Raw genomic sequence first — 9982 nt, 5'->3', positions numbered from 1 at the left:
CCTTGAACAAGGCCTAAAACTCACATCGAACAATTTGCTATTCAAGTTCTAATCCAGCATAATGGTGTGAAAAATGCAATCAGAAGAGTAGCTTGGATAAATTTTATTTACTAAACGAAGGAACCTAATACAGCAAGAGAGGTTGGCCGCAGTGATGTCGATCTACTACAACCTGGTAGAAATTAATGGATTTACTGTTGCTTTTTACTACTCTTTAGATGGCTGAAAAAACGAGTAAGCCACCAAATGAATAATGGTAAAATTCACTAATACTTTGGTAACTTGCAAAGCTGGCAGTTGATTTGTGTTTGTATTTGCAAAAGAAAAAAATTTACTAATCAATATACTAATAGTAAGCTGTATGATTATTTTTAGTTCTTTAATCTTTTATTTTTAAAATTACGTAAAGCTTTCGTGCATCTGCGGGGCTACAAGCTCTTAAAAGGGAAAAAAAGGAATTCGCTAAATTGAAAATTTTAAGATAGAGAAAATATCAGAATTATGAAAAGATTTTTGAGCTCATATTCAATTACTCAAATGAAATTATAATTAGCAATCAATATGGCATAGACCAATTTTTTGTAAATGCACCATTAGTATACTTATCTATAAGTTCATTTAATATGCTAATCAATATATTTATGTTGAAAAAAATAAAAAAAAATTATGATGAAGAAAATGGGAACTTTAAAAGTAATTAAAGGGGCATTGAATAGAGCAAAAGCTTTCACAAGATTTGTGAACAGCCAAGCAACTTTTCTAAAACTTGTTAGAGATCACACTTTGATGCCTAAAAAAATTGTCAGCAAATATTCTTTAATAATTTTGGGTATCATTTAGACATTTTTATGAAAATTATTCTGTGTTTTTCCCTTTTTTCACATGATTCTCTTCTTTAATTAATAGTTGAAAGAATCAAACATCCATCTGTACGTTATCTATATCTAACTGTAGGAAAATTATAATAGTTGGCATCACATGTATGGACAATGAAACCAAAAGCACAAAGAAAAAGAAAACAAACATAAAATTTCATTCTCACTTAATTGAAATCATACAAGGACAAAAAAAGTAAAACATCATTTGCATCAAAGGAAAGGGAGGGAAAAAAACTAAAGGAGGCCATCATACCTTTGCAAATACTTAAGGAGTCTTCGCCCTTGTTGGAGATGCTGCGGCGATAATGGGGATGAGATGCAGCTGTCGAGTAGGGATGAGCCATTGATATTGGCTGCTTTTTTAGAGAGAGACAGAGATAGAGATAGAGGACAATTGCAGATGATTTTTAATAGGAGAATAACCTAATTGGAAGAGCAACCTACCTCTAGAAGTAGGTCTTCACCGGAACTGGAGATGTCACCGGCGAAGAAGAGATTGGTTTACCGATGGTCTTCAATCGATGATCTTCAATCGTCTCAAAGTTTTTTTGTCAAAGGCTGTGAAAAGAAGAGGATGTGATTTTAAGAAAGAAACATAACTTTAGTATGATGGATAAGGAAGTTATTTTCCTTCTCTTAATGTAAGTTATTTTCTGTGATAAATTATTTTTCAAAATTAGATTGAATCCAAACAATGAAAAATTTGGAACATGTTTTCGGGAAAATATTTTCCATACAACCAAACGGACCCTAAGCTCCTTTACCTTTTCTAATATTGATCGACTCAGTTTGTCATGGATAATCATATTCTTCACTAGCTACTCTATATTATTAATCTATTGTTTAGAATAGCTGAATTTATAATTTTTTCACTATTTTGATTTCTTAAGAGAATCCTTCAGCTTAAAAAAAAACGCTCAATACAATGTCTTCCAAAAGCAAATTTAATGCGAATTAGAGTTGATTTGAGACATATCCATGGGAGCATAAGGCCATCACAATCAACAAATTCAAAACTAGAATTTTTGGAGTATCAATTTGGGCAGTTTACAATTAAGTGGAATCTCTTAAAAAGACTCTCACAAGAATTTGGCTTGAGGTCTTGAAACTTCAATAACTTGTGCTGCCATGTAATTCTAATATTTCAAGGCATAGGAGTTGAGATATTAGCTAGTGTTTGTTAGAGGTATCAATGCGGATCTTCAATGTTGTAGAACAAGCTTCCATTTAAATATTTTTTTCTTAGTATCCATTAGATGTTGCAAATGAGAATATGTGACCATTAACCGGATTGACTATAATACCCCCAACAATAATAGGAGTCGGCTCGAACAATTGTCAATCAACATTATTTGTTGTATTAATATATTATATGGCACGCCTTATGCACAAAATATATATATTCCTACCAAAACAAAAATAGTCCAACTTTAGTTGAAGTTTGCCAGGATCAATAGGAAGGAAAAAAGGCAACAAGCGAAAAAGAAAGAAGGAAATACATAGAAAATTTCCATTGCCAAAACTTGAAGATTAGTTTTGCAATTCCATTTTACTCATTGTCTCTATTTTTTATTCATTTTTCTTATGGCATGTATTTTGACTAGTTAACTTTCTTGTCCTCATAGAAGGGCTAATGCAGTTGGGGTTTGGTACGGTTCGGTCCAATTGTTGCATCTTTTACATTATTTAGTGTACAATTACATTATATTATTGTATTTGAATTAAAAATAGTATACATGAATAAAATATTTGACATATATTCATTACAACTTTATGATGTATTTATATACAAAAAATTTCAACATATACAATGATTGGACGAAATCATACAAAACATGATTGTACTGAGTCCTTATCCTAACTCTTCCAACAACGAATTCTATTTTAGAGAAATTTTACTTTAATGAGCTTTTTCTTTCCAATTTCATTCTTTCAAAAATGTGGGACATTAATAGCGCCAATAATTGTAGAGAAGGACAAAAAGCAAGGTAATATCATGTCCATGGAGATAATTATATGTCTATGACTACATTGTGTGAAATAATAACAATACAATTTAATTATTTATTAGTTTTTCAAATTTCTAGAAGTGTTAATGCATAGATTGTGAATGAAAGAAGAGTTAGAGAAAAATATGCTATATTTCAAACAATTGAAGGCTTGGAAAGTTTTAAGGAAAAATTACTTTTTACTCCCTGTAATTTAGCACTACAACAAATAATTTTCCTATATTCTGCACTTTAATGTAAGAGGAGGAGGGAAGCGGAAGGTGTGGGGGAAAGGTGAAGTGAGGGTGCTAAAAATATTGTACCCATCTTGTTTTAAAATACTAAATGCGTTTTTTAAGAATACCCCCAATAACACCACATCCAAACGAACCTTAGGTGTCTTGGGTCTACTGGTAATTTGGTGTAATTACTAAATTATTTTACAAAATCAATATAACTATATTAACAGGTTTCAGATCCTAATATCTCTTTTATATTATTTGTTACTTAAAAAATCTTTGGTGCAAGCAACGTGCCCTTTAACGCTTCACACAATTCATGTTTGGGCACTTCATTTCTCATTGAAACGACACATATATTGCATTTGATGCTTCCATTCTTCACTCTTGGAGATGATTCGGTGACAGTGGTTAATCTCTTGCTCAACGAGAAAGATTTTTCTGCCATTCACCCGGTGATTGATGATTTAGACTTGCTATGGTAGCTTCTCCTGTTACTAATGTTATATGGGTTCCACGGGAAGTCGAATAAAGTGGCTCACGAACTATCTCTCTTTGCTAAATCAAGCGATTTAATCGATTTCTTACTAAATTTTCCTTCAGATTTTGTAAAGCAACTAGTACTCGATGACTTCTAGCAAGTTTAATAAAAATATTTCCCTTTCTTATCAAAAAAAAAGAAAAGAAATATATTTAGCACAAGAGTCTATATATTGATAGCTTCAAGAGAAACTATTTGTGAAAAGATTGTTTGTCAAAACCATTTGCTGAAACTTTGTTTAGCAAACATATATCGGCCACATTATATCAAGTTTATGGTAATTTGAGTTGGTCCTAACCTGAATTCAGGGAAGAGATAGGAGGAATTTGGACAAAAAATCTCTATAGAGTGAAAGTTGGGGTTCAAGAACGCCCCTGCTTAAGGTGAACAAGGTCAAGAGAAACAAAAGCAACAATATAAAAATTTTTAAGTGTGCGGTGGTTTTTCTTTAGGTGAGAAGTGTAGAAAGTTGCCATTTGGGGAAAAACATGCTTTGGTCTATTAACATTTATTTTCTACACTTATGTTCTAATTTGTCACTGAGGAACAATGGGGATTACTAAATGAATGACAGAATGAGCAGTTGCCATTTTGCTGATAAATTCTCCTCACAAAGGAGCAAAGGGGAATTAACCTCGTGCAAATTAAGGAGACTGTTTTTTTTTTTTTAAAGGAAATCTACTTTTTATTATTATGCCAAAATTACGAAGCCAGGATCTAAACCTCACACCGGATTGCATGATCGAATACCCTGACCACCTATAGCAACAACCCTTACCTCCTGCTTCTACGAAAATTAGGAAAACCAAGCGCATCTAAAGTAATATCTCCTCTCACCATCCTAGGTAGGTCAAGCAAATTAAGGAGACTGTAGAGGTTAAAGTAACCGAAATGTTACATTGCAAAAATGTTGACACTATGTCAGTTAATCTATTTAACTAAGAAAATAAATTTTGTGAAGCAAAAGGTTACAGTATAATAGAAAAAAAAATTTCCTAAATTATGAATTTTATCTAGAGGGTACTCCATTAACAAAAATTTGGTTTTTTTTAATCATAGTATTAGATGTAAGCATGTGAATAGATCGAATCTTATCCAAATCCAACCCAGACCCAATGTACTTGGGTGGGGTCTAGATTTAATTTCTCAAACTCATACCCTACCCAAATTCAGACCTTGTAAAAAAGGTTATGGATTTGGATAGGGTCTAATTTTATATGATCCATATCCAAATCCAAACTTATACCAGATCTATGTATATGTGATTAAACTATATATATATATATATCTGTGTGTTTGTGTGTATATCAGTAAATTTATAAAATATTTTAATATTCTATGGTCACTAGATCGGATACAGTAAAATTTCATGATTGTTTTCTTTTTTCAAGTTAATTCTAGCTGTCATTATAATTAGTACATACTTTTTCAGAAAAAGGATAAAAAGAAAACGCAAATAAATGAAAGATTGGATGTAGATATAGTTGAAATTTTAAAATAAATAGTAGTTAATAATAGTTAGTTTTTCGAGTTCATAATATTGCATTCAACTTCTTGAATATTAATTTTATTATTTGAAAATAAAAATTGGATGGTGCTTATATATATATTTTTTTTGAAATCCATATATTTTTAAGATATTGTTACTTTAGTGTGTTTAAAAAAATATAAGGAATACTCATTGGATACTCAGATCCATAAGAGTCTGGATTTGGACTTATTTTTTCCGACCCATAATGGTCTTTGATCTGGATTTGGGTCTAATTAATTTTAGTATATATGAATTTGGATCAAAGGAATCCAAGCCAAATCTTACCCATTGACATACCTAATTAAATGACTATTTTGCGTGCTTTAAACTCATATCTTTTAAAAGAGTACAATCCGTCTTCCACAACGTATGGGTTACATTAAGTGCTTGTCAATTTTCTCATGAAGTTTTTTTTTTTTTGTTTTTGTCTTAGTAGGGAAGAAGTTGTCAGTGGCATGTTTAATAAAAAATAAAAAATACATTAAAAAAAGTTGTCAGTGGCATACTAAAATATTGAAAAGCTATGCTGAAGTCTTGCCAGCATGTTATTATGGTGTAATTACGAAAAAAGTACTAGGGTTGTGCTGTTTGTAATGTCTCCTATTGTTTATTTTAGGGTTAAAAGCGCTAAACATCCTATTTTATATTCGTTCCTTTATTTTTTGGGATATACTTTTAAATATTAAGTAATTTAAAATTCTAGTTTGATAATATTTTTTTAAATAGTAAAATTGTTAGTAATATACACTTTTTGATTATGACTAGCATATACCAATTTTTTAAGCTACACAGTTTGTCTTGAATTTTCTAATAGTGCAAGTCAATAAAATAAGAACGAAATTATTAGTTAAAATAATTACAACAGTACAATAAACATACAAATTAGTAAAAATAATAGGAAAGCGAAAGAAAATAGTAACATAAGAGAAGTGAATAAAAGAAAATAGTAAAAGATGAAAAAATATAAAAATAAAAGAAAGTAGAGGGAAAGGAAAAATAAGGGAATGAATAAACAAAAAAAATAAGAATAAAATAGTAAGGGCATTTTTGTCTTAAAATATCAAAAGGGGGAGTAAAGTGCTCATTGAATGAATTTAGGGGGCACCGCGCAACTACAACTAAGGATAAAATTTAGAGGGTTTAGTGCACTTAACCCTTTATTTTATTTGTTGCTCATTAATTGGTTGTTTATTGTAGTTGTCAATCATTTACAATGCTTTTGGGTACCATACTCTTTTAGTCAACTAAATTTAAAGTGGCAAAACTTAGCAAATATTATGAAACTAATCTGTTGACACATAAATTGATTCTCTATAAGGTTGGATAGTCAATGTTCACCCAATTTAATTGTTTATCTCATTTTTACTAGAAAACTTCACTAGATTTTAGGAAGAATGTTTCTTTACAATTACTGGTCATACAAATTCGGTAAGGTAACTAACGATTTGAACATACATTATGAGTGATGTATACAAAAGTGTAGAAACATTAATGATAGTGAATTTAATAGGTGTTTTATTTATGAAATTACTTTCATAATTTTGGCAAATTATTGTACTATTCTGTTGATTTTTCTTATAATTTGTCTTTGGTGTTGAATTCAGGGGTTCATGATTAAAATAAATTTAAAAGAGAAAATTTCAGAAGATTTGTTAAGCCAGAAAATTTCAGGAATTAATGATTGTTTTATCTCTAGAAGAATCATGGGGGCCATGTTAATTCTGCTCATTATCTGAAGTACCTGAAGTATCTTTTTTTTTATTTTTTTTAGATCAACTTTTTATTTTATTGATGAGAAGAAATACAAAACATAAACTCGTGTTACATACGTCTTATTTTCCGAAATGACGGTAACCCTAATTTGTCAAGGCAAATTGCCCCACGAGCTTCCCTTGGAAACATAGTAAAGCTGTCATATACCTTGACTTGTTGATGTGGGTGAGATACACCCACATTAGACAGCGCATCAGCAACTGTGTTAGCCTCTCGATAGCAGTGTGAAAAATGAACAGGATCTTGCAAGAGCTTCCAAATCTGCCTGACCTCCCTTCGAATCTGCCACGGATATTGAGTGTGACGTTGAATGATCCCAACTAAGAGCAGTGAATCTGATTGCACACTTATATTTTCAAATCCCCTATGTTTACACGTTTGAAGACCAATAAGAAGGGCCCAAGCTTCTGCACGGAGAGATGTAGTTTCCCCAAAATAAGCTGAAGTACCTGAAGTATCGATGTTTAGGAGTTTGAGTTTATTTTCTGATAAAATTTGTTCCACAACTATCTTATCTACTTATCTTATGTAGTGAGAGGTAGCTGAGGATAAATATTTCTTCTTTTTAGGAAATTAGTTTAAATGATAATTTTAGAAGAATAAATAGGGAGGAAAAATAGAGATCGATATCTCTAAACACTTGAACTTCTTCCCATTCTCTCCTCTCAAGAACAAAAGAAACTCTGGTTCTAGTTTTATTTTTTTTTGCTGCGTTTTCTTCATGGAGTGGAGCTAAATTTATGTCTAGTTGAGGAGTAATCAAGGCACGGTTTCATAATTAATTGTGAGATCATTTAATTTTTCCTGTACTTAATTTTATATATTCATGAGTATTTAATTATTTTCTATATTTCACTGGTTACTATCATTTGTGTTTAGTTGAATAATTGGCCAACTATTCAATTATCTGAATGATTTAATGCCAATTAAAACATCAAGTTTGTAATACTTATATAGTTTAATATTAGTGGCAAATGACACAATTTCATTACCTCACAAGTAATCTAATTTGTGTTGTGGGAATAATTAATCTAGTTTAAATGAACCCGCATGTGTATTTGTTAACTAGAATTGGGTCTCTCTAATATTTAAGACTGTGAATAGATAATCCTATGAGTGTCTCTAGGATTATCTACTTAACAAGGAAAGTAGTTAATGAATATCTCTTGACTACCAAGAAATTAATGAGAGATTGGTGGTTCAATGGTTATTGAATTGCTATAACCAATTTATTTGTGAACATATGAGTTATTTCTGGTAGCAGTGAACAATTGACTGAACCGTTGCTAAGATTATTTCCTTGATTCGATTTTGATAATTAATTTATTCTTTAATTCATATTATTGCATTTTTAATTATAATTTCAAAGAAATTCTACAAATTTCCCCCCTAATATTCATTCCATTTTTCTGTGAGTAATAAATAAACCAGTTTCTTGAGGAGACGATCCTACTCATCACTATACTCATTAACTTTTGGGGAGTAGGTAATTTTATTTTTGTTGGATTCAACACCCATCAATTAACAACTTCTCAAAAATTTTAACTACAAAAAGCAACTTTAAAAACACAATAAATCAAATGATAGATACAAACACGAGAACTCCTAAAAATCAAGAGATAGGTCATCTTTTAATTTGTGTCTATTTTATTAATCTTATGTCGTTTAAAATAGAAATTTTCTTCTTAAACAGATATACTCTTTCCAAGGAACTCTTGTGGGAACCATGGCAGAGTCAAATGATCCCCCAAACTCAAACTTAGCCATGGTCAAAAGCTTTGAAAACGTATGTAACTTATGTTACACTTGTTGGCAAAAGTTACCCCACACTCCCCACCAGATATGGAAGCAAAGTGGTGGTACGGCAATTGCCTTCATTGACCCCGTCAAAATGTTCTATTTACATATAAAATAGTAGTTTTGCCTCCACACTTAAATGAAATTGTCTCCATTACCCTCTAACAAAGCCTAAACATTAGAGAATTGCTACTACAAAAATCTCCATATATGCATACAAAATTGGAGGATTGTCCCCCACACTTAAATAAAATTGCCCTCACTACCTTTCAACAAAATTTAAAGTAGTAGTGAACTATTTGTTTAGATGTCTCTATGTTCAAATAATTTAACACTTAAAATAAATGATACGACTTTGTCTAACAAAGAAAGAGACTTAATTTGCATTTATTCTTCTTCTTTATCTATTCTTACATACTCCCAACATACAAATCCATCTGGTCACCACACATTGAAACTCACAACCATTGTTTATTTATATTTTCATCTTAACAAAAATCTAGTGAAAATTTATTAGGATTGTGAGAGAAGTGGAAGAATCCTTTATCAGGAACTTGAGATCTGAGAAATATTAATTTGTTGCTAAATTGTAGATTAATTAGCAAAACTTTAGTGCATATCATTAGTCAAACACATTTTTTTCATACTGTAATTAGTAAAATTTTGTATATTAATTTTGGCCCTGTTAAATTTTTTTTTCTAGCTCTGCTCCTGCCTCCACCCTATCCACCCACCAAGAAAAAAGAGTTGAGGAACTAGTTGGCAAGAATTATCTCATGTCACTTGTTCCAAGGATTGCATACGTAAATAAAATGCTAGAATGCCTAACAGACTACATGATTTAATTAGTATTGTTTCTTTACGGTTTAATTGTCGAACTTTCAACTTGACTTCATAAGTACAAATCTTCCCCATTTTCAGCTAAATCAATTTGCAACACGGGTAAACTTGTGCAAGTTATATGTTGACTTTGGTGTTTACGTGCCTAAGCAGCTAATGAGGTTTAGGGCTAAAGTTGGTAGGTTTGTGTGATCCAGATATAATTATGAAATCCAAACTAAAATTTCTATGAAATGGAGCCACACATTCATCACACTTATCTAAAATTACTAGTACTTGGCTACAAGGGTAGTACGTTGTTGATAAAATTTTATTTGTATACTTGACTATAACTTTTATTTTTTTTATCTTTCTTTTTCTTGTATTTTTATATATGGTTGTTTTGTTTGGGGAGG

The sequence above is a fragment of the Coffea arabica genome, chromosome 3e (assembly GCF_036785885.1).
Source record: "Coffea arabica cultivar ET-39 chromosome 3e, Coffea Arabica ET-39 HiFi, whole genome shotgun sequence".
Lineage (NCBI taxonomy): Eukaryota > Viridiplantae > Streptophyta > Magnoliopsida > Gentianales > Rubiaceae > Coffea > Coffea arabica.
This window is presented reverse-complemented; position numbering follows the sequence as displayed.